General features: G+C 41.0%; 1 pseudogene; it reads left to right on the top strand.

The window, feature by feature from the left end:
- Nucleotides 1-7164: 7164 nt before the first annotated feature.
- LOC114209295 (small ribosomal subunit protein eS27-like pseudogene) lies at nucleotides 7165-7639 on the top strand (annotated as a pseudogene).
- Nucleotides 7640-25407: the final 17768 nt, after the last annotated feature.

Raw genomic sequence — 25407 nt, 5'->3', positions numbered from 1 at the left:
AAACCAGGCACTTTTAATACATTTTATTAATTATAAAAACACACTTACCTAATCTGTAAATCCTTTTCCATCTGGAATATAATATAATGACACCCTTTATTTTCAATGTTCATCAAACCATTGATTTCAGAATCACCAATTCAGATGGCACATGGGTATCTCTTTCATTCCACATTCAGCTGTGGGTGGTTGATATATTTATACAGATACAAAGAAAATTCATTAAAAAATGATGTTTGCCTTTGTGAAAAAGATTCCAAAATAATATGTTACACAGTAAAGACTTATTAGTTAATAAACTGCTAAATAATATAAATCAATATAGCTCACTGGTGAAACTGGGCTCAGTTGGTTAACATCTCTATAATATTTTACAGGTTTGAATAAAAAATTTTCATGCTGTTTTCAACTGGAAGATTAAACTTGTGCTAATGGCCAAAATCATATTAGATACAACCTCACCAATAACTATTTGATTAATGATAGAATTACTGATTATATTGTTATACAATTAATAATATAATACAAAATTTTGCTGTGTATTTTTTTCTGAAGGAATTTTGAAGTTTTCTTGTATTTTTTCATGAACTTAGCCCATTTTTAACTTTAGTTGCTTCTGGAGTAGCAGGTGCCCAAAGCTGGCATATTTTACACCATAATGTGTGAAAAACAACCTTTGGCCGACATTAAAGTTTTGCCTAAGACCATCATTTCCGTAGCAAATCATCTGAAGCCATTAACTATTAAAATAAGACTCCGTTGGAAATAGCTTTTAAAATGGTCAACTTGAGGACGCCTGGGTGGCTCAGTCAGTTAAGCATCTACCTTTGGCTCAGGTCATGATCCTGGGGTCCTGGGATCGAGCCCTGTGTCAGGCTCTGTGTTCTGTGTGGGGTCTGCTCCTCTTCCCTTTCTCGTGCTCCCTCTCCCTCCCTCCCTCCCTCTCTCTCAAATGAACAAATAAAATCTTAAAAAAATAAAAAAATAAAATGATTAACTTGAATTCAAAAGCTGCTTTCCAATTTATGATTCATACAGACTGCTTGTATTTACTCTTGCTTTTCATTTACGAACATTTAAATCATCTCTGGCTCTATAAACACAAAGAGGAAGAAAGCAGGGGGAAATCCGGAGTTTCATTTATGGTTTGCAGATATGACCAAAAAAATGTCCTGAAGGGAAGTTAAAATTCCTCATGAGATGCTCCTATACCACTTGCAGATTTCAGTAACTCTTGGTCTTCAGGAACCTGGATGCTTCAAATGTGTCTGATAAGCTTTATTTCTTCTGTTGTGTCACTACTGTTTAACTAGCTTGTCACATTAAGACCATTTCTAATACTTTGTGTAAAGATTTCAACACTCTGTTGTATAATGGGTTATATTCTCCTTGAGCACAAGGACTATATTGTAATTGTCATATATTATGCATTTTAATCACCCACAAATCATAGCACAAAACCTCACAGAGTAGGCTTTCAGTAGATTATAATTGAATACACTGTTCCCCATTATGTGGGCTATTAGGCTGATGTTAAAATGGGTCTAAAGCAATGCTTATGACCATTTTCCAAAATGTATCAGATTGGTCTTCAAGTGAAAATATTGAAAAATACAGTTTATAGGACCTGAAAAAAGATTCACACCCCTAAGAGCCTGTGATGATACCAGACGGCAGGTTGTCAACAATGGTATTCTGCAGTGTTCACAGAAGATATGTATCATAGCCTAGTCAAGACAGCTTCATTTTTCCAAATAGGATATTAAATTTATATACCACTAAAGCAACCAGGGAGCTCATCATGTTCATGCAATTAAACAAAGAATATTCCAAACTGTTAATAGTGATGTGGGAAACAGAGGCAAAAGAAATGTAACTTAAATTAAAATCTCCTTACGGCTTGCAGCCCACGGATAGATCCCTGAAACATGCAGAGTGTGACCTTCCTCAAGGAACTCCTTTGTGCCCTAATGATTGTTTATTTTTTAAAGATTTTATTTATTTGACAGAGACACAGTGAGAGAAGGAACACAAGCAGGGGGAGTGGGAGAGGGAGAAGCAGGCTTCCTGCAGAGCAGGAAGCCCGACGGGAGATGGATCCCAAGACCCTGGGATCATGACCTGAGCTGAATGCAGATGCTTAACCGACTGAGCCACCCAGGCGCCCCATTGTGCCTTAAGGTTTAAAAGGAACCTCATCTTGGCAGCAGCTGGCCCCTCAACGTCCTGAAAGCCTCGCTTCCACATTCCTCGGAGACTTGTGCCATCCCTCACCCCCACTAATTAAAAAGTACAGAATCAGTCACTGCTCACAATCCCCTTATAACTCTTTCTGCACACAGGTCCTGTCCTGTGAGTAGGGAAGTGGTTAAGGTCTGTGCAGGAGAGATAGGAGGCCCCTGACCCCCCTGACTGGGCTCCAAAACTATTACTGGCAGGTGGAGACACTGAGACAGAGGTGAACAAGAGATAAGGGAACAAACCAAGACGGCTCAAGAATCTCAAGGCCACAAGCTTCCTGGTCAAGTTTTCAGTAAAAGACTGCCACTAAAAGCCCTCAGTGGCAACCCATTCGGGACCCCTCTCACTCTAGAGAACTTATTTTCCTGCTCTCACCTTCACTTAACACACTTTCACTTCACTTCAGCCTTTTGTGTCAGTGAAATTCATTCTTCAACTCCATGAGACAAGAACCCTGCAATCCTGCAATAATAGTACCTGGCTTTTACTCACGTCTTTGGCCAGAGGAGCACCCTTTTTTGTTGTTGTTTTTTTGCCCGTTGCTCTCCCACAAACCCCATATGTAATTGTGGATCAGACTCTCAGCACTCTCATTCGGAAACGAGAGGAATGGAAGACACACACACACATGTGCACGCACGTTTCACGGTGACTCTGAAATTCCTTAGTGTGGACATGGTGAAGGCCTCCTCTCTGCCCCCCCAAGAAGTGGGGAAGTCCATGAACAGGTCTGACTTTGTACTCTAAAAAGACTGGTCTGTTGGGTTGATGTCCATGGCCCCTGGTTCCATCTTCTAAGAATGTCTTCTTGTCTGTTACACTCTTGCGCCTCATGGGAAGTTGTTGTTGGAAAGCATGTCCTTCTTGGAGGCCCACCAGCCTTTGTATCCCGGTTTCTCAAAGTTCATATACATATGTTATATGCAGACATAAGTTAGTAAATAATAAGAGTATAATTGTGGCCCTAATCAAGATATTAAATGGCAGTGAAGATAAAGTGGTCATTTCCATTCTTAACGTCTCAGAAGTCTGTGGCTTCTGTTACGGGCACTTCCTGTTTCTGCCTACCCTGCATCCCTTCTGTTGTTTTGGTAGTAGTAACAAAAGAGCTGACGCTGAGTCATTAGGAGCCTGTCAAAGAGACTGTAGTCCTGCTACATTAGTATCTGCCAAAGACTTGATGTCATTTCTGGTCTGGGGTTTTTCTTCAAATCTATCAGGTACTCAAAAATATCTCCAGAGAATTTATTTCTTCTTCAGTTAACCAGTTTATTTCTGTTACATATAACCAAAGAATCATAATTGATACAGTTGAATTTCGTTTTGGATTCTACTCCTTAAATTACATCCTATTTGAGGGATTCTAAGATTTAGAAGAGACACTTTAGAAGTTCTCAGGGAAAATTACTTATATTTCAGAGCAAGGGCTCTTCACCTGGAGGCTTTGGGTGGACTTTAGGTGACATGTGAGCCTCCTGCAATTATATATATCTTCTTTTTGTGAAAAAAAAAAAGTTTTAATCAGATTATTAAAGGAGTCTGTAACCCATAAAATTCTCACAATCACTGCTCTAGAAATTTACTTTCGATTTTTAATTAGCATAAAGAATAGTCAAATATTTTCTTCTACTGAAAATTATTCTTTTTCTTTGAAGAATGCCTTAATGCCTATAATACTGATAAGGGAACAGAAGGCAAGCTAAGGACAAAGCAGAAGCTGACATCCCACTCCCCCCACCCCCCCATCCCAGCCACAGGATATATGTGACATTCCTCAGGCGGCCCTAAAGCTAAGGAAAGGAAAAACAAATAGTTGATTTACAGAGATCACAATCCTGCAAGACATGAGTCTCTGTCAGTTTACAAATATCTCAGCAATTTACAAAAACAAAGCATTTCTATCAATAACCTAGCTTCCAGAAGGAAATGTACATACAATTAAATATCCTTATAACCTGCAGCCCATTGACAGATCCTTGAAGTGGGCAAAGTGTAATGTTCCTCCAGGAAGCTCCCAACTATACTATCCTAATGTTAATACCTTGCTAGAGGGAAAAACAACCAGAACTTGACGAGGGTAAGGCACCTGGTATCTTGTAGGTCCTCTTTAGCATATGAAAGTTCTTTTAAAACCTCCTTTAAAAAAAGAAGAAAGAAAGAAAGAAAGAAAGAAAGAAAGAAAGAAAGAAAGAAAGAAAGAAAGAAAGAAAGAAAGAAAGAAAGAAACTTCCCTTTTCCTTACCTCCCCCAACTCCCAAGTATACAATCAGCCACCCCTCACAACCCAGGCGCAGCAGCTCTTTCTGCCCACGGGTCTTGTCCCCGTGCTTTAATAAACTACCTTTTTGCACCAGAGACGTCTCAAGAATTCCTTCCTGGTCGTTGGCTCTGGACCTCACCCCACCAAACCTCACATGTATTCCAAAACCCCATCATTACTTGTAGAAATTTACTTGGAAATAAAGCTATTCAATATTAGAATGTATCTGCAAAAGATATCATGAAACTTATTTCCCTGGAGGTTCTTAAATACAATGTAAATTGGTTTAAATTTGTCCTTAAAAAGATTGAGTTGGACATCTGGCGAATTCTATGTTTTTAAGATTCTATCTTTTGGGAAAAAAAAATAGAGTGGCATCTAAATACAAAATCCTGTAGGGTGTCAGACCTTTGGGCCAGCAGTTATTAAGAAAGACATAAGAGCGAAGAGATTTAACTGGAAGGTGTTCAATTGAGAAGGAAAGGTGGAGATACTTTTCTCAGTTCTACTTATGGGGAACAAAGGCAGAAGGAAATGTAGATAAAATTAAATGTCCTTATAACGTGCCGCCCATTGACAAATCCTTGAGGCAGGCAGAGTATAACATTCCTCCGGGAAACTCCCAACTGTCTTCCTGTTAATGCTTTGCTAGAGGGAAAAATGACCTTAGCTGGACAGTAGCTAGGCCTCCAGGATGCTGTGAGTCTCCTTTAGCATATGAAAGTCCTTTTGGAAACTTCCCTTTGTCTTTACCTCCCCCAGCTGCAAAGTCTATAACCAGCCACTCCTCACAACCCCCGGCACAGCGGCTCTTTCTGCCCACGGGTCCTATCCCTGTGCTTTAATAAAACCACCTTTTTGGCCCCAAAGCCTCTCAAGAATTCTTTCTTGGCTGTCCGCTCTGAACCCCAACATTTTCTACATCAGAACTAGCATGTAGTAGGTAGAGGACCGAGGTAGGTGCGGATTCATTGGCAGGCGCTGGGACACTCATCCAAATGTTGCACTTGGAAATGTCAACATGATTTTTTCCCCCAGCAAACAGATCTCTTTATTTTCACAAAAGTATTAAACAGATTCCAAAACAATGGCAAGGAAGATAAGGGGGTTTCAATCGGGGAGAGAAGCAGAGTGCTGTTTCAAGTACACAGTTTGCAGGCTCCCGGGATGGTGTAAATCCGGCGGGGTAATTAACTGAAAGGTGTTTCATCTGCAGGCAGCTCTCCGTAGAACTCGGCGTCTATCTCTGTGTGCACTGCCGTCCTGTACCACTAGTTAGAACATGAAGAAGACGACATGTGATTTACACTGCCAAGAGAATCTGGAAGATCAGTGTACTTATTCAAATTGGAATGTAGCCCAGATTCTATTTTTGTCAAAGGAAAAAAAAGGAAAAGAAAAAGAGTTTAAGCATTTTAATAAAGCACAAGAACATCATCAGTTAATTGGGGATATGGCACACATTTTCCAGGCTCCGAAATCTCTCTTTAGTTCTGTATAAAGGGTCAAGTGTTGCTCTTGATATACCAGTATCTTCTTTACTGAAATAAGTAGCTGCTTATCTATTGCCTTTTTTATTATATGTTAATCACCATACGTTACATCATTAGTTTTTGATGTAGTGTTCCATGATTCATTGTTTGTGCATAACACCCAGTGCTCCATGCAGAACGTGCCCTCTTTAATACCCATCACCAGGCTAACTCATCCCCCCACCCCCCTCCCCTCTAGACCCTCAGTTTGTTTTTCAGAGTCCATCGTCTCTCATGGTTCATCTCCCCCTCCGATTCCCCCCCTCGTTCTTCCCCTCCTGCTATCTTCTTCTTCTTCTTCTTCTTTTTAACATATAATGTATTACTTGCTTCAGAGGTACAGATCTGTGATTCAACAGTCTTGCACAATTCACAGCACTCACCACAGCACATACCCTCCCCAATGTCTATCACCCAGCCACCCCATCCCCCCCACCCCCCACCAAATATCTGTGTGATAGAGTCTGACATCTGATCTTATCCTTGCTCCTCTCCACAAAGCACAACTGTAGGGTCTAGAAATGATGCCCCAGACAACCAAAGGGGGACCCTGGCAACCGATGAGAAGGTGAGCTGGTTTGGGACTTTACTACTGGAAGAACAGTGCCGAAACAGGCACATTTCTGCCCCCCACACAACAGAGGAAGACCGCCCAGACCCATTGTTTTCTGATCACCAAATTAGCAGAAGAGGGCAGTCACGTAGGCGCACTTGTTAGGAGTGAGTTGGACAGGTGGATCGTCAGGGCCAGGGTCCCCAACAAGAAGATATGGAGTCAGGACAGCTGAGAGAAAACCGCACTGACATCCAGTTTTGCAGCTTAGACAGGAGCGCACTAGCATTCTGCTTTGCAGCCTTTGCAGAAGTCACTTCTGCAAAATGTCCTAAAATAAGACAATGACCACAAGGCATTTGTGCCCAGACCACAGGCAACGGGCAGTAAAGACATAAACCGCCAGATGTCAGCAAAAAAAGACCATCAGCATGGAGACATTAACCTAATAGGTAGGCAGATACGTGACCAGAGCCCTGATTGGCACAACTCGGCACACCCTGATTGCTTAAGATAGTTCCGTGAAAGAGCTCATAAAGGGAAGTTGATGCTAATCACCGGATCGCGTGCTTCTCGCTAGGGGTGTCGCCTTAGAGATCGGGACTGGCTGGGATTGTGAAAAATCAACATGCCTTTGGCTAGAGATTTACTACACCCGTCCTTGGAAGAGGAAAAGAAAAAAACATAAAAAGAAACGGCAAGTTCAGAGCCCAAATTCCTATTTTATGGATGTAAAATGTCCAGGTTGCTACAAGATTACCACAGTTTTCAGCCATGCTCAGACGGTGGTTCTTTGTGTAGGCTGTTCAACAGTGTTGTGCCAGCCAACAGGAGGAAAGGCCAGACTCACAGAGGGGTGTTCGTTTAGAAGAAGGCAACACTAATGATCCACACAGCCTCTCGAATTTGCGTTATATCGCAGAAAGCCTTATCAGTTCAGTAATTCCAGTTATCTACCAAGATAATGTAATTATGTTTAATTTTGTAAGGTTTACAACAGTGATGTCCTATTTTGGTGTCAGTTTTTCAATAAAGTTTTGATTATGGGCAAAAAAAAAAAAGTTCATAAAAACCCTTAAACTTAGAAACTCCAGGGGCAACCCTCCCAGGTCCCCTCACTCTCCAGGAACTTTGTACTCTTGCTCAATAAACTTTGCTTTGCTGTCCACCAATCTTTGTCTGGTCCACTTCTTCATTCTTCAAAGCTGTGTGACCAGGAACTGGGGGCACTAAAGGCAGAGAATTCCTGCAACACATTTTTCTCCCTGGTAGAACAGGAGTCTCTCTCACAACCACAGCAGCTGGCAAGGATAATCAGCTGAGAGCCCCACTACAAATAAACAGCTGGAGGAAACATCGTCCTTCCCAGCTGGGCCTGTGACTCCCCTGTTTCACTTAGATACCAGGCATTTAGTAGAGCTGGCAGGAGGGACCCAGCTACAGCTGGTACCTGGTCAAGGAAGCATCTTTGTCCGCATGTGCCCAAGATTCTCTAGGTCACAAGCCCTAGAGCAGCTAAAACAATATTAACAGGGGAGAAATTGCTACCACCAGTATTAAGGCAAACTGCCTAGCTATTGTGATCAAAACAATGAAATATAGTCAACATCATAGAAAATAGATCACTGGAACAGAGTAGAGAACCCACACAAAAAAAGAGATCCACACAAATATACCCAGCTGATTTTTGACCAAGACGCAAACAATGCACAACCACGTCAGTGGAGGAAAGATAGCTTTGCAACAAATGGCTCCAGAGCAAATGGATATCCATAAGCAAAAGACAAAAAAGAGAAGAAAAATATAAAAGAACCTCAACCTAAACCTGTTACCTAAGGCAAAATTTAACTCAAAATGGACCGTGAATTTAACTTGGGAACATAAAACTATAAAACTTTTAGAAAAAACATGGGATAAAAATCTTTGGGATTTTTGGCAAAAAATTTTACTTGCCCTTGACATCCAAATCAACCTTATGAAAGGAAAATTTGCTAAATTGGGCCTCATCAAAATTAAAAACTTGCTCTGCAGGACATTGTATAAAGAGAATAAAGGGTTGAACTATCCACTGGGAGAAAATATCTGCAAACCACATATCTGACAAAGAACCAGCATCTAAAATACATAAATAACTCAAAATTCAGCAGTAAGCAAATGATGCAATTAGAGAATGGGCAAATAACATTGAAGAGACATCACCAAAGAGGAAAGAGAGATGGTAAGTAAGCACAATGTGTCCAACATCATTAGTAATAAGGGAAATGTAAATTAAAACCACAATGAAATATTATTATATACCTACCAGACAGCTAAAAAAAATTGACAACAGCTGATTGAGGATAAGAAGAAACTAGATTATTCATATATCACTGGTAGTAATATAAAACAGTACTGTCAGTGTGGTGAATTTGGCAGTTCCTCAAAAAAACTAAACACGCAACTATCATATGATAGTTGAACTCTTGGATGTTTACCTCAGAAAATGAAAACTTTGTTCTACCAAAAACTTCTACACGAATGTCCATAGAGGCTTTATTCTCAATAGCTAAAAATTGGAATTAGCCCAATGCACTTGTACAGTTGAATGATTAAGCAAACAGTGACAGACATGTACCATGGAATAGTACTCAGCAATATAAAGGAATGAACTATTGATACATGTAACAGCTTGGAGAAATCTCTAGGAAATTATATTCAGTGAAAAAAGCCAATCCCAAAAGGTTACATCAGGTATGATTCCATTTAGAAATGACAAAATTTTAGAAATGGAGGACAAATTCACGGTTGCCAAGATTTGGAGAGGGGAGCCTGGTTGTGTTATAAATAGGCATCCCAAGGTGCCCCTGTGGTGTTGCAAGTGCTCGGCATCTTGACTGCGGTAGTAGGTACACAAACCTACATAGGTGATAAAACTGTATAGAACCAAACACACATGCACACAAAGGAGTACAAATAAAACTATGGAAATCTGAATAAGATTGGTGGATTGTATCAATGTCAATATCCTCAATGTGACATTATACTACAGCAGAAGGCTATGTGCTTAAGGATTTGCGGTTTGGGGTTTGCTTAGAATTGTCCTGACCAGCTATGTTTTTCTTGCTCTGTTCCTGTGTAGGAACAGGGTTGACAAGAACTAGGTTGATTGATACTGGTCGTGTCAGCTGATCTCATGAGCAGTGAGTGGTGCAGTGCCCAAGCTAGAGCTCAGTACCCAGGACAGAGGCCATGATACATGATGATGTGATAAAAACCCTTCTGAAATGGGGTTATCTCCTTACATGCTCAGAAGAAGCATTACTTGCTGCTTGGATTTTTAATCCACATACCTGTGTTCCAAATCCCAAGGATTTGAAACACAAACTGAGTTATTTGAAATCAGTATATTATTCCAGCTTTCAAAGAGAAAGTAAAACTATTTCATCAGTGTTTCTTCCCAAGTGATTTTTCCCATCTGTTGTACTTTAATTTGGCTGGAATTTTGTGTGTTGAAGCACACAGTGGAGACAAGTCAATTATGAGGTAACTTGATGCTTCATTTAAAGAGCTGTCGAAGTGTGAAATGATTCTCAAGCCTCACATACAAGGCTGAGTGATGGAACACCAAGAATAATTCCTAATCTGTGAGGACCGAAAACCAGGCAGGCCAAGGGGAAGAAAGTTTGATGTTGCAAATTGATTTCCTTCAGTTTCCAGCAAAATTAAGGTTCATTATGTAATTTTTGTTATGAATAAAGCAAGGAGTAAAAGCTACATCTTTATAAATCTGCAAGGATTCCATGTCCTTCCCTTAGCTCTCCCAGAGCCAGGGGGTGGGAGGTGTGGGGGGGTGGGATATGCATTTGTTTATATTTCAAGGAAAAGGAGCCCTGTTTGCTCCATGTTCTTTGAGTACTTCATACATAGACCTCACTCTACCACAGAATGTTGTCATTGGGTAAATAATCTAAGTCTAGTTTACTGTTATTTTGCTTTTCTTTAACCCTCTTTAATTTACCTGTAAGGGCCCTCAATTTCTGGTGTGGCAGCGGACAGAGGTTTGCTATCATTTCCAGCAGCTCCCCAGCTTCATTCATTCATTTTACTGTCAATGAATCTATTTTTCAACCCCATTTATCAGTGTCCCCAGAAGGCAGGTGAGTGGAAATCAGGAACTCAGGATTTCCATATTATTCTCATGACCATGCCCCTTCTCTCAAAAAATGAAAACAAAAAGCAACATGAGACAGAAGCAATAATTAATAAATGGTAGGTATTTATACCTTATTGAAAAACATATATATATTCCATTTATCATTTAAAATTTCAGCAAATAAATAAATAAATAAAATTCCAGTACAAATATGGTATGGGCAAAATGGGTGAAGATGGTCACAAAAGATTAAACAATTTTATGGTGTTCAAAATGAGAAGAACTGCTTTACCTAGGAGTCCAAAGCTAGAGAAGCATCTCTACCAGGCAGTAGAGAGTAGTGTGGAGTAGTAAAGAGAGTGTGGCAATAGAGCCAGTATTAGATCCAGGAATTGATAGTTAGGTCATAGAAACTTTTATTCAAATTTATTCAAATATACATATTTATATAAGTTATTCAGGATAGTGCTGTCATATGTGATAGAGGAAAACCTATTCCAAAAGCTCAGTAGACCTTATAAGTTTATTTTCATTTTTTAAAACAAATTTATTACATGTTCATTTTTAAATAAATTTGAACATAGAAATGTAAAAAAAAAAAATAGTAGTAACCATCATAGCTGCAATGTGCAGTTTATCTACTATATCTGACAGTTAATTATTTCATTTAATCATCACAACCATCTTGTGATATAATTGTTATTCTGGATATTTAGGTTAAAAAGAAAACTGAAGCTAAGGAGTAAGGAAAGAGTTATGTTGTCCAAAGTCTTATGGCTAACAAGTTATGGAGGCAGAATGTGATCCTTTGCATTGTGTCTCAGGGTCTTAGAACAAATAACTGGTATTCTATGTAAGCCCAGACAAAATCACTATTAATAATGTCATTCTGGATCATTCCGGATCTTTTTTACAAAAATGAGGTCATAACTTATAAAATATCCAGCAACTTGCTTTTTCTCATGCAGCAATCATAGAAAACCTTGAACATCATTATGCAAAATTTCCTTAATACACCCAAACCTTGCTTAACAACTTTAATTAATACCTGAAACCATGCCACTCAAGTAGAAAGTCATTAAATTGAAAAGAAATATTTATATCAATTTTAATGAGAAAAATTATGATTCCTTTCAACCCAACCTAAGGTGCCAAAATGATTTTCACAGGGAAAAATAGATTCATTGACAGTAAAATCAAGTTTACATAAGCAATAAGAAATAATTTGAGGGAAAACAAAATCTGTTTTTCATAAATATAGTAATGTCATGAAGGTTCTTTGTACTCAACTGAGGAAAAGACGTGGACCAGTGGTGTGAGGGAGGTGTTTTTAAGGAAGACTGGGGAAGGTAGGTAATTGGCTTTCAGCCAGGCTTACATTATTTACATTCCAATTTGTTTAGATTTGACTTTGTTTAAGGTGCTCCTTTGTATAACGTTTTATTTTTTTATTTTATTTATTTTTTTAATTTTCTTAAGATTTTATTTATTTATTTGACAGAGAGATAGAGAGTACAAGTAGGCAGAGAGGCAGGCGGAGGGAGAGGGAGAAGCAGGCTCTCAGCTGAGCAGGGAGTCCGACGCGGGGCTCGATCCCAGGACCCTGGGATCATGACCCGAGCCAAAGGCAGCCGCCTAAACGACTGAGCCACCCAGGCGCCCCTTTGTATAACATTTTAACATAGTATAAACATTTTGACACATTTTGTAAATAAATTTATCTTTTTCTTGTTGTTGTTAGGACAGCCGAACTCCTTATCTTGCTTATATAGGTTTTGTCCACGATTAGTTTATCACAAAACAGTAGCCAGTATTTTTTCTGCCATGATTATAATATGTAATTTATATTAGATCTATCTAAAAATATTTCTATTAAAGTATGTACGATAGACCTCACTAATGCCCCCAGTGTCTGATTCTCCTCTCCTGCCTAGACTCTCCAGCCTCCAGGTAGATATAGGAGGCTCTATGGTATTGTGGCAAATGGTGTAGTTGACGTGATGCGTGTTTCACTTTCATGCTGGAACAGAAAACAGCCCCTTTGTGATTTAACACTGTGGCTTCTCTGTTGGTAGCAAGTGTGAGGTCCATCTATTTAATGTCAGAGCCCTGAGACCCAAACAGCTTGGGTCTCTGAGTCCCATGTGGAAGACAATAGCCAAGGAGGTTCACCTCATCTGTGGTGGATTTTGCATGAACAAGAAATAAACACTGTGTTAATTCACTGAGATGTTACAGATATTTTACTACCCTTATGTAACTAACGTAAACTTAATATACCTTGACAAATCCAAAGTAGTATACTACGACTACAAAATGAACAGATAGATAGAATTTTCTTCCGAATGAATAGATAGTTGAACCCAAAACAACAACATGAGTAAACGTCACAAATGTAATGCTGAACAAAAGAATGAATACACAATAGAATGCGTATTAAGTGATTTCATTAATATAAAGTTTGAAAACAAAACTAAATTATAGTGTCAAAATTGGAATAGTGGTTACCTTTAGGAAGGGGACAGTTTGCCAGGGGGCAAGATTGTGAGATGACAGTATCAATTTATTTTTTGTTGAAGTGATGGTTATATGAGTGTTACCGTCTGTTCAGCAGGGATTTAAAACTGAATTTGTATGGTGTAGTTATTCTATATGCTATAAAATGATTTGTTTTTTTTTGCTCAGAGGTATGCTGTATGTATACTGATTCACATAGATTTAGTTAGATTTAGTTCATCCAAAATTTTTGTTCTCCAAAATTTAAAAATATATTATGGCTTTTTGCTCACCTGAGTATTATAAACTATGATAAGGAAAATTCACTTTCCTAGTGTATTCCTTCACTATGCTTTTATGCTTTTTCATAATCTAGAACAAAATGACATGACTTGAGGACAAAACTACTCACGGTTTCCTTAAAAATAGAAGCTCAAACACACTTGTATTTCTCTGTTACATTGCTCCTAATATAGTCTCACCCACTCATATTAATTATAATTTTTAACCAAAGTAACTGACTTCCTTTTCTCAGAGAAACTTGGGGTTGTAAAATTGAAGACTACCATACACCAGCATTTCAACTGACTAGCGAAAGTCATGAGTATACACAACTCAGATTTTCCTGACATATTTAAATAATTTTTCTTAGCTCACTGCATTGTCTGGAATGCTTATTCCCTTTGGACTGACTTTTTTCTTATTATGATAACTATATTCTTCACTCATTATTTCATGGAGAGACCACACAGCAAACTTTCTTAGTCCCTTTATCACCCTTGCAAGAGAATTTGACCAAAAGGGAACTTTGGCGAGACAACTTCCTGAAGCATTCTGAAGATATTGTTTCACTGACTTCTGGCATCTATTTTTGTTGATAAGACGTCTGACCTCAGTCTAATTGTAATTCTGTTGAAGGCAATGTGATTTTTTCCTCTCTGGTGGCATTTAAGATGGTATCTGGAACCTTGTTGTGCAATTCCACCCAATGTGTGTAGTGTGAGCTTATTTCTGTTTATCCTGATCAGCACTCAGTATACACTTTCAGTCTGAGAAATTATATCTTTGTTTGGTTCTGGAAAACTCTTAGCTGACGTCTCCTTAGAGACAGTGTTTATAGAGTGTCAGGAATGGTTTTCTCAGGCATTCTCTCATGCCTCTACTTTTGGGCTTTCTATGAGATCCATGTTGGAATCCCTCTTTCTATTCACCGGACTGTTAACATCTGTTTCATACATTCGATTTTTTTATCTTGCTGTGTCAAGTTTTAGGTAAATGACTCAGTGCTACTTCACTCAGTCATCTGTCAACTATATCTTTTTTCTTTTTCTTTTTCTGTCTTCTTTTAGAGAGGGAGAGGGGGAGAGAGAGAGGCAGGGAAGGGGCAGAGGGAGAGGCAGAGAGAAACTCAAGCAGGCTCCATACCCAGCCTGATGCGGGGCTCGATCCCACAACCCTGAGATCATGACCTGAGCCAAAATCAAGAGTCAGATGCTCAACTGACTGAGCCGTCCAGGCACCTGTGTCAAGTATATCTTGTTGAAGTTTATTTTCTAATGGGGATGTTTCTTTGACCATCTTTACCCCCCCCAAGATTTACAATTTTTTTTATATCCACCTATGATTATTATGTCACTCTTTTAATTTCATAATTTCTTGTTCCATTCTATTTGATTTCATAATTTGTTGTTCTTCTTTATGATTTCATACCCTTGTTGAATCTATAATTCTGCACTCTCAGTGAAAAGATGTCCCAGTGTTACTTCCTAACTTTCCCTTTATCTTGGTTTTTCTCTTTTATAAAGTGAGGACAATAGTACTTGTTTCATAATGCTATTGTCTTGATCAAATGATGTCACACACGTGAAGTTCTTAGGACAATGTCTGGATATTAAACACAATTACGTTTTAATTCTATTCAGAGTGTTCTATTACTTGTGTTTTGTTGAAAATAACTTGAGTTTCTGTGTTGGTTTTGTCCGATGTCTTTCCCAGCAATCGCTTTCCTGGCCTGTGTTCAAACTTCAGTTTGCAGGCTGAACTTAAATGAAATTCTCTGTGCCTTTGTCTCCCTTCCCTTTCTGGCTAGGTCCTTTACTATCGCTCAGTGCTCCTCTCTAGCAATGACACCAGAGACATTGAAGGTCTATGCATGGAGTTGGTGGATGGCTTGGCCCAGGTACTGGTTGTACTACTCATTTCTTCCCATCATGCAGCTTGGACAAGTCGCAGCCCTTGAGGGTGAGCAGGCTTATTTCTCAGTCTCCTTTTATTGGTTGGAGGGAGAAGGTCACCCCAGCTCCCAATTTTATACCATGATGTTGGCTATGATTCTTTCCCATCTGTCGGGTATGTCTGTTCTCTGTCACCCAACAGAATCAAATGCCTGTTTCTGATCCTGGAAGCTGATATAGCCAAAGATTCAGCTCTAATTTCTACTGTGTGGTTCTGCTCTGTTTTTCCTTCCTTCTTCCTTCCTTCCTTCCTTCCTTCCTTCCTTCCTTCCTTTCTTTCTTTCTTTCTTTCTCTTTCTTTCTTTCTTTCTTTCTTTCTTTCTTTCTTTCTTTCTTTCTTTCTTTCTTTCTTTCTTTCTTTCTTTCTTTCTTTCTTTCTTTCTTTTTCTTTCTTTCTTTCTTTCTTCCTTCCTTTCTTTCTTTCTTTCTTTCTTTCTTCCTTTCTTCCTTCCTTCCTTCTTCCTTCTTTCCTTCCTTTTCTTCTTTCTTTCTTTTTCTTTTGTTCTGTTTTTCTTTCAAAAAAATAAAATTTTGAGTGAACTACATTCTTTTGATTAAAATTTTAAGAACTTGATCTGTCATTTCTAATTATTCGTTTCTAGGGAGGGAGGGGTAGTGGGGACATGTGGGGGTGCAGTGGAATTCAGCTTAAAGCAGCTAAAAAGTAAATGCTAAACACCATCTTGACTAGAAAATACCCAGAAGCTTATGACTAAGGACTTCCCACTGTGCCAAAAACAAATTCATACTAAGCTAAAAGATACTGCATTCTGTAAAGCTAAAATCCCAACAGCATTCCAGAACCCTATGCCAGAGTTTTCTCAACAGTGTTAGATGCAGACATGTATGGTTTATGAACCTGCTTTCCTGCCATGTTGGTTTTCCCTTTCAGTCTTTTGTAGGGCTTGATTATTGAGATGGACTCTTAAGATGATAGCTTACTAAAGATTCTTAAATTTTCTTTGCATAAACAAAAACCTGTTAATCAGCATAATGTTTGACAATTAATTTTACAGGTTATTTGAAAATGTTCATACGTTACACATTTCACCTCCTATATTTTGCAAGTAGTTGAAGTTTTAGGGTACAAATAAAAAACATTCTCCTTTACCCTAAAACAATTTGAAAAAAGAGACAAGAATCATGGCAAGAATCAGCAGTTTATTACAAAGAGAGGACAGGATTGGAAAGCATGGGTTAATTTCCATTCACAATCAGATTTCCTAAAACATCTAACCCTCCCAGAGCTTACCAACCCCAAATCTCAGATCCCCCTTTGCAAAGGCAGAGTGTGCCCTGAAAATTATGTTACTGGGTACACAGGGGCTGTGGGCCTTTTGATGACAGGATACCCTGACCCTGACACACTTAGTTCTGATGAGATAGCCCAGCCTTGGCTGAGTCACCCACTCTCCAATCCTTTTCTCAAACTCACCCATCAGCTCAGTCTGTCTTCCTCAGAGGAAGAAAGTGTAAGGGGGTGTGGGGGTGGGGTAGAGGGAAGGTGATCTAGGTTGGGTTTCCTCTGAAGCAGATCCTGAGACAGAGCTTGAGTACAAACAATTTACGTGAGAAATGATCCCACTCCACAGTGGATTGGGAAAGTGAGACCCAGAAGGGACGGGAGCCAATATGGGGCATCAGTGAGCAAGTGGCTACTAGGAGCCCCTGAGTTACGGTGGAGAGCACATCTGAAAGCTGTCCCCAGTCAGAGAGGCTCTTGGGGTATTATCAACCAACCCTTCCCATCATCAGAGGAGAGCTGCTCCTGAAGGCAAAGACTCTCCAGTAGTTCTGGTGGCCCCAATTCAGGAGAACAAGTTCCTGGGGCCAGAGAAAGTCCTCAGGTAGAGATTCTTACTTGGGTTGCAGGAAAAAAGTGGTAGAACTGAGGTGAGAGGTAAGTCTTGTGGGGGTATGGTCAGGGGCATTGGCCAGCTTCTGCCATGTACAAGTTACTCTCCCTGGTACTTCTCAAAAGATGAAGTTACTATTTTATAGGCCATGATTGTGCAATAAAAGCATAACTATGACTTTTCTTTTTTTTTTTTTTAGATTTTATTTATTTGTTTTAAGGAGTGAGAGAGCACGCACATGCCAGCAGGGGGAGGGGCAGAGGGAGAGAATCTCAAACAGACTCCTCACTAAGCATGGAGCCCAATGTGGGGCTCAGTCTCAAGACCCTGAGATCACAACCTGAGCTGAAACCAAGAGTCAGGTGCCTAACTGACTGAGCCACCCACACACTCCACTGTGACTTTTCTAATATCTTACAATTTCTGTGGGTCAGAAATTTAGGAGTAACTTAAGTGTATGATTCTAGCTCACGGTCTCTCATGAGGCTTCAGTCCAGATTTTGGCAAGGGCTGCAGCATGTGAAAGCTTGACTGGGGATGGAAGATCCATTGTTGAAATGGCTTGCTCAGAAAGCTGGTGACAGGGGGCATGGTGTCTTGCCACATGGACCTCTCCAGGGGTTGCGTGAGTATCCTCACAATATGGCAGCAGTTCCCCCCCAGAGCAAGTGATCCAAGAAGGAAAAGGCAGGAAGCGACAATGCCTTTTTATGATCTCATCTTGGAAGTCTCATATCATCACTGCCTTTCTATTCTATTTCTAGAAACAAGCCACAAAGTCCAGCCCACACCCAAGGGCAAGGAAATTAGGTCCCACTTTTCAAAGGGAGGAGTTTAATACAAATTATAAACATATTTTAAAACTGTAACAAGTGCCTACAGCCTCTATATTCTAAAGTGAGGTGCTTGATCTCACTTATAATTTTATAAGAGATTAAGATGCAAAGGTCCAGAGAACATATCTGGAGTTACTTGTTATGTTCCCTAAATCCTCCCAACATGGGAAAAGGGATGGGTGCCCCTTACCTTAAGCCCAAGTGGAAGGGGTTTTAAGGAGACTCTTTAGAGAGTTGCACCTGTGTGTCCAGGAATGTTAAGGACTAAATTCGGAGATATGCTTGAAAAGTCTAAAGGTCAGAGGCCATGTGCAGAAACCTATTATAGGAGAATGAGCCACAAAAGCAGACAAAGGCTTGAGTTTTTCAGAAAAGAAGTATGAACACTGAGGGAAGCTGGCTGGAGATAATCTAGAAAAGAGTCACCTTTGAGGAATGCCTGGAGCCAAGTATGACCCTGAGAGAGGGGTGGAGCATTGGAGCACAGGGACTGAGATGGGAGTCACGGCTAACTGCCAGATGACAAGTGACAGGTATTTCCCATCAGTAGAGAGCTTCAGGTCAAGGTGTCCAGAGAGAGGACCTCCAAAAAGACTCGCAAACAAACATCTCACAAGAGACCTTCAAATATCTAGTGTGGCCCTGGGTCACCAGCACTAGATGACAACTGTAACTGCCTCTAACCCTTCAAAACTCCCCATTCGTCTGTTCCCCTGGACCCAGGGGAATTAAACCCCGGAGGAATTAAAAAACAGCAGCTAGCAGTGAGGACTCAGTGGGAAGGCAACCTTGCTCCTACCCTTCTGTCTGGTCTCCAAAGCGTCTGTTAGGCCCAAGTTGGCTGAAGGAGAAACTTCAGAATGTCTGAGCATTCAGAGTTTGCATTATAACAGTCACCTGGAATCATGTAATTATTAGACTGGGCAAGGCTTTTTAATGTCAAATTAGGGAATATGTGTTAGTATTCAAGACCTCACCAAAGCCTTCTCCCTTAACCCAGGATAGAAAAAGAGCTTTGTCCTTCCACTTTTACCTAAGAGCTTCCACATTTACCTAACTATTCTGTTGCATTAAATGCACCAGTTATATTTCAAATGTTAGCTGGGGGAGACAAGGGACTCCACTGAATTATGAAGCAGGTCATTCTGAAGTGACTAACAAGACACATTGTTTTGCTTCAAGCATTAACAGAAATTGTATGCTATTAATTCTATTTTGAATCCAAAAATGAGAAAGGAAACAATCTTAGTTGTTTATGAAAAATTGGTCAGCTTCAAGCCTGGAGATACAATCCCTCAGGGCCAGCCTAGTACTGGCCGAGGCCTATTTTCATTCTGTGCATGTCTTCACCGCTTGGCTCTTTTCTAGCCATACACTTGCCCCAGAAGGGCTCCATCTGGTGCCGTACTTCACGGCATGCATTTAACTGTTTGCAATCCCGTTGAACTTGAATTCTGCCCTTCATTACTCTCTCAGTCCCCCTGCTGTTTACACTCACTTGAGAAGCCAGTCCGCTTCCGCGTATGTGGGGAAATAGAAACTTTCCAGAAAGGGTTTGAAAAAGATACTCTTTCTGGTCTCAGTGAGTTCGCCTCCTAGTCTGGGTGGCAGGCTGGATTTGCCTAGATTCCCCGAATGGGTATTCTTGTTCCTGAGTCTCTTGGACGGGTTTGCGTCCTGTCCACTCTCAACACGTGGCACCTTGGTGCTCTGCTTCAAACACCCCCAGGCGCCCCAAGTTCCACAGGCTCCATGTGCTCAGCAAGGTTCATCCGACACATTCACTCCTAGAAACACAGGCAGCCCTGCCATCCTCTCTTCCGAATCAGTTATGAGACTCCGAATTCTTCCCCTCTCCAACTTCTTCCTGCCCTGCTGCCCTCCCTCCCTTACCCTCCAAGCAGGAGGGGAGGACTTTACTAGACCAGTGCCCACAATAAATATGGGTTGCTTTGGGGCCTTTTCCCATCAGCATTAGCCGGCTGACCCATCTCCCTAAACCTGTCTTGGAGCTTTCCACCCCTAGTTCTTGGAACCACCTTTGCGGCCTACTCAGTTATTTGTTAATTCACTAATGGCAGTATTTTAGCATAGTTGTTATAAAGGAATATCCACCTGTTTTTGCCCTTCCCAGTCCTTGTCCATTCATTCATTCATTCTCTTGTTCATTCACCAAGCACTGCTGAGTTCCTATTTTGTATAAGGTCATGTCCTTCAAGCCTGGAAAGTAAAGACTAGGGCAGTGCTTTTAAACCTTGGCTGATCCGAGTAGTCACCCCAGAATCTTAAAAAGAAAATACAGATGCCCTGGCTCCACTCCCCAGAGATTCTGATTTAATTATTCCAGGGCAGAGCCTGAACATCAGCGATTTTGAAAAGCTCCCTAGGTGATTCTAAAGTGCAGCCAGGATTGAGACCATGAGAAGACATGATCATGAATAACTCGGCCAAAATTAAATGCCAAGGATTCCCTAAAAGATTCTGAGAGAATACTCTGGGGGCCCGCGTTTTTCACCTGGGGGACGCTGTCAGCCCCTCAATCTCTACTTGGCCCGGGCACACTGGAGCCACGGCTCAGGTGAGAGACGTGTCACATCTGTCACATCCTGAGCAAAGGAAAGGTGACAGTATCATTAACATTTTCTCGGCTGAACAATAATGATACCGCCGTTCCGTAGTGTAAGCGCTCCGCAGTATGGGAAATTGGGTGCTGCCACAGCCCCAGACCCAGACCAAGTTCAGTGGTCGTAAAACTTTGCCAAGACAAGTTAGAGGCAAGCCTGAATACCTCTGATACTCTTATTGCTAGCTGATTGTCACTTCAAGGGAGATTACTGCAATTCTATAGAAGCGACAGGCAGTTTGTCCGGACTAGGAGTAAGGGGGGAGAAAGCGAAGGACATCCCTGCGGTCTGCGGGTCCCTCTGCTTCTGTGATATGCGCAGTTAAAAGCAAGAGGGGCTGCAAAGTGGCAGCCCGGGCTTAAGGTCCTCCCCCCTTCCCCCCTTCCCCCGGGGCACTAAGGCTGGGTCCCTGCTCTGCTCTGTCAGACAGAGGTCCTCAGTGCCCAGGCTTAAGGACGTGTCTACTGACTGATGCTCCAGTGGATGCTTTATGCTGCGCGGTTAAAGTTCATTGCCTCCCTTCCTCAGCAGAGAATTCCCTTCTGATGGTGGCGCGGTGAGAAAAGACCACTACACCGGCAGAAAGCTTGGGGCAAGGAGCCGAGGGCGGCGGAAGCGCCGTTTCCCCATTTCTCCAGCAGAGGGAGCCTACGACAAGCGCGCGGGAGGATTATGCAACGCCGAGGGCGCATGCTCGGCCGGGTGACAGCCCGGCCAGCAGGTGCTGACGCAGGACTGAGTCGGGGCAGAGAGGCACATCTGGGGCCCGCGTGGCCCATTTTCCCTGAGGGGAGGTGGGCTCTCAGGACTCTTCATTCTTCCGGTGAAACCCTGGAAACGGCTCAGTAGTTCTGGTTGACTTGCTGCTGTGTAGAGCTGTCAGCTGCCTACGAACTGGGTGACACTAGCTCAGTTTGTTCTCCAGCTTGTTCTCCAAAAGGGGCTGTCCTGATTTTAATTTTTTTTTACACTAAATAATAATAGTTATTATAGGCACCCTTTCCTGAGCAGCTCCCGTGTGCCTTCGCTAAGCTAGGTGTTTGACGTGCACCGTGGATCTTTTTCTGCTCGGCTTTTTCTCTCCCCAATCCTGCAGCGAGGGGTCCTCCCAGCGCCTCACATCAGACCATGCTCCTGCGTGAATACAGCTTGTTTTTAAAAGCGAGAGAGGGAGGGAGGAAACCAGTCCCTTCCCGAATTTACTGGACTTAGCAAACAGAAAGCTTAAGTTTAGAGAACAAGCAGGGAACTGAATATTGTTTGATTTTCTTCTTTTGAAATCAGTTCCATCTTGCGGCCTTTTTACCGTTTAAGGTTTATGTGTATGTGTATGTGTGTGTGTGTGTTTTGCTTTGTTTTGTTTTCAATTTCAATTTTGTTTTCAATTTCCCTCAAATGCCTCGGTGATGATGTTTTTTGATACCGTATTCTAAAGAAGGTTCTGGCTTAAAGGGAGACAAAAGGTACAATGGAGTTCTTTTTGGTAGGGTAATAGGGCTGTTTGTTTTATTCTTTTCCCTTCTTAATTATACAATAAGGAAAAATCATGAAATTATTTTTTAAAGAAAAGTAAGAAAGAGGTCAAAACCCGGCTTACTTCATTGAAGACATGTTAACTGTAGAAAATTTGGAAAGTAGAGATCTGGAAAATAAAAGAAGGTAAAATTCCCCCATAATGCTTTAGCCTAGAGATAATTGTTATTTAATTTAGTGTATGAATTGAAGGCCCTCTGTTCTAACATTTTAAATGCTATACTACAAAATGTTACAATAGTATACATACTGGTTTATAATCTGTTTTCCTTCCTTAATATTGTGGCAATCTTTGATACCTGTATAGTATACCTTGTCATATGTCATATAAATGTCACATAATACATTCAGTTCATACCATAAGGATGGACATTAAGACTATTTCCATTTTTTTTTTACAATGGTAAACATCACTGGGATAATAGTCTTTATCTACATTTGTATTTCCTTAGGAAAATGTCTAGCAGAGAAATTAAAGATGAACAGATATTTTAAGACAGTGTGTGTTTGCAAATGCCCTTCCAGAAACATGGTTCCTATTTGTCTTTTCATCAGTTCTGAGCCAACACCGATATAGTTCCTTTTTGTATGCTTTGCCAGTTTTATAAGTTACGAATAGTATTTTGTTGTTCTAATTTATATTCCTCTGCTGTTTTCTTTTGAATTTCTCAGATTGTCTTTAAGGACCTTTCTAACAGGCCTAGATTCTGATGTAAACAATAAAAGATAGGAGTGTGTAGCAGCCAAAGAAACAAGGCCATGCAGTGGGAGGCTCTGGCATTTAAGACATCTGAGACTTGATGAAGCAATGACCCTTGCATAGACTGATGCTTTTATAGAGATTCAGGACCTTTAGTGGGAAGGATTCACAGCCAAGAAAATCAGAGCGAGAGACTGTGCATGGGGATCCAGGTTGGAATAATGCTTAAATTTGTTTACTCAGCTTTAATAACTAAAAAACCCACCATGTGGGATGTCTGGGTGGCTCAGTTGATTGAGCATCTGCCTTTGGCTCAGGTCTTGATCCTGGGGTCTTGGGATCAAGTCCTGCATCCGACTCCTTGCTCAACAGGGAGCCTGCTTCTCCCCCTGCTTGTGCTCTGTGACTCTGGTAAGTAAATAAATAAAATCTAAAAAATTAAAAATAAATAAAAGACCCACCATGGCCATTTGAAAGACTAAACACAAGAATTCTGGAGATTTTTGCTCCCAAGGTGGCCTCACATAAGGTGAGATTGTGGCATGGGGGAAAGAGATGACCTTTTAGAAGTCCTTCTTCACCTGATGTCTCAAACCCCATAACCGGTTTGGGCATACAGGTGTGCATGCATGCATAGTTGGTTATGCATGTCTTTGCAGATGTCCTTCCTTCTTATTTTAACTGAGTGTTAAAGAGACAGGAGCCTCTGCTAGGAAAGAGAGAGACAAGTAGGAGATAGCTCTGCTTTGGGGAAGGCAAGTCAATGTACTGAGCCACCAATTTACTGAAACACAATTTGCCAAATGCTCAATTTGCGAAACTTTGGGGACATTTACAAAGTTTGTTTTATCCTTGCCCTGTGCTTTCTCCTGCCCCTTCTCTAGAGGTTTGCCCAGGCTGTTTTGTTAGAGAGGCAGGGTCAAGCTCACAGCCAGGGGCAAGGAGAGGCAGAGGTAGGGGCAGGAACTAAACTAAAATTTATAAACAAAGCCCTCCAAGACTCAGGCTATTGATCATTCAGGAAGTTAATTTTAGTAAATTAGCTTTCAACAAACTGGCCCAGAGCTGTGTTGTGGCACCTTCTTCTAGAAATATCTCCTTTTCCTTTTCAGTCCTTCTTCATCCAAAACTGTACTTCACCAAGACCTTGAGATGGAGCTATTTGTAATTATAACCCCAATACTCATTACTGACTTTGGGACATAAAGGTTTAGCTGTTAGCTGGTTCAATGCTTATATGGAACCTTAGAAGACTTTTAATAATGTTGAATAATACATTCAAAATCCATGAGATGGTGCTGGTTTGAAAATAACTTCTCTTACCTATTCCAGCCTGCCCTCCAGCTCCATCTACGGTCCTAGGGCCATAGCGAGCCCCACTGTTGGACAGAGAGGCCCCTGTTCCTCACCAGGCATGCCCTTTCCTGCAGCCTCTTTACAGCCTGATCACCACCCACTGAACAAAAAACTAAAAATAAATAACAATCCCAGCTACCACCACTTGCCTCTGCCCTTGGGGTGAGTGACTAGGTGTTCGATCCACCTTTGGACAGAGGCCTTTGAAAGCTTGGAGACTGACATGGAGGGCAGGTCCCTTATGGTCACCTGGCCTGTGGGAGGAGAGACAGGGGTGAGCAGACATTTTGCACCAAGATTAGCTTCCTGCCAGTTTTCTCACAAGTTTTCCTAAAAGTACATCTCCTTCCCAGCCTGATTACATTTTCAAAGCCCTCTTCTGCTATGGTAGCCTTGATAGATGCCAGCCTATAGGGAGGAGTAAGGTGATGGGGATGGTGGGAAGCGTGAGTCCAAGATCAAAGCTCTCTCACCACAAATGGGGTCAAAGCAGATACTGGGCAAGCTCACATTATCGGCAACATGCTTTTATGGTCTCTGGAAGGGAAATGCGACGTTTGTTATAGTTATAGCGTCCAGATGGATAAAAATGTGCTTGTAAAAATTTCGATACAAGGTGTTAATGTGCTAAATGGTAAGGTTCCAGAATGGTCATAAACTTGCCAGGGCACCAAGAATGTTGGCAGAGGTGGTACAAGAAGCGAAATCGTGAGTTCAGTGCCGAAATGATTAAAAAAGAGGGAAGAGTGAACTGAAAGACAATGTCAAGGGCATGTTAACATATGGCCTGAGATGTAAAAGAGGAGATATAATTGAGGAGTGGGTGTGGAACACTTTCATCTATCATGTTGGGAATTGAACAGGTGACTGTATGAAGTTAACCCTATAGAACTCTGGAGCTGAGGATAATTTGCCTGCAGGGACAAATCAGATTTGCTCTGCATCAAGCATGGAAACATATTAAATATGTAGCCTTTTAAAGAACCTTATTGCTATAGTCACAGATAGAGGTACAGGTACATATTTGTGAATTAAGGCAGATCATAACCCAATA

The sequence above is a fragment of the Eumetopias jubatus genome, unplaced genomic scaffold (genome assembly GCF_037043125.1).
Source record: "Eumetopias jubatus isolate StellerSeaLion01/CBP00866 unplaced genomic scaffold, mEumJub1_p1.0 scaffold_6, whole genome shotgun sequence".
Lineage (NCBI taxonomy): Eukaryota > Metazoa > Chordata > Mammalia > Carnivora > Otariidae > Eumetopias > Eumetopias jubatus.
The sequence above is the reverse complement of the archived record's forward strand: the minus strand, read 5'-3'. Positions and strand labels throughout refer to the sequence as shown.